A 1014-nucleotide genomic window follows, 5' to 3' on the forward strand; every position below is an offset into this window, starting at 1 on the left:
CGGATCCCATATAGGGATGGCCGGTTGGCTCACTGGCTGAGCGTGGTGCTGACAACACCAACTCAAGGGTTGAGATCCCCTTACTGGTCATCTTTAAAAAAAAAAAAATGGTAGAAATATTTCTAGAAAGCAATTTGGCAGTAACTATCAAATGAAATTAAATAACTAAAATAAATTTAACATATTAAATACTTTTTAAAAAAGCATAGCCTCTGATTAAGTAACCCAGCTTCTAAGACTTTATCCTATGGAGACACTTGGACAAGTGCACAAGACATGTACACGCAGTATGGTTATTCATTAGAACACTGCTGACAATAACTGTTAAACATCCTAGATGCTTATCAGCAGAAAACTGAATAAATTATGGTGCATGACTACACTGGAGTCACTAAAATGATAACCACTAAGTATTTAAATACACATTTACTGAGCTTTCCAAAAATAAAGGAAAATCAGGTTACAGATGGGTATATGGATTTTGTGGGTTATGATCCATTTCCACAAAAACTGCATATACATCAGCATCGGAAAAGTTTAGAAGGATAAAGTCCAACTGTTAAAAAGTGGTTTGGGTACTGGGATTTCGGGTCATTTGTATTTTTTTCTTCTTCCTTTTCAGCACTGTAGAAGCCTTCTTATTAGGATCAGAGGTGTTTTAATTTAAAAAAGCAGTTAAATTGGAGAATCATAAAAATCATTAAAATATTTCATCTTTACTTGCAACACATAAGTGTACATTTACCAATCCTTCAAAGTAGAAGGAAAACAAAAAATAAAAACATATAAAAATAAAGGAGGAAGGCCTTTTCTTTGAGTGTGGGTCTACAGATTGGAGTTCTAAACTCATTTTGCTTTTTGTCTCTTTTTTTGTGACCAGCAACGGATTGCAACCCTCAGTGTCGCGCCCGTACCGGATCGGGACCGGGACCGGCAACTGGATCGCAACCCTTGGTGCTGCCCCCGCACCTCGCTCAGCCAGTGAGCGGCTGGTCTGTATGTGGGATCCGAACC

At 38.1% G+C, this 1014-nt stretch overlaps 1 protein-coding gene across 1 annotated transcript in view; it reads right to left on the reverse strand.

The window, feature by feature from the left end:
• Positions 1-1014, reverse strand: part of ITFG3 (integrin alpha FG-GAP repeat containing 3) — a 36680-nt gene that overhangs the window by 21136 nt on the left and 14530 nt on the right. The window lies entirely within an intron of this gene.

This window comes from Galeopterus variegatus, unplaced genomic scaffold (assembly GCF_000696425.1).
Source record: "Galeopterus variegatus unplaced genomic scaffold, G_variegatus-3.0.2 Scaffold5407, whole genome shotgun sequence".
Classification (NCBI taxonomy): Eukaryota; Metazoa; Chordata; class Mammalia; order Dermoptera; family Cynocephalidae; genus Galeopterus; species Galeopterus variegatus.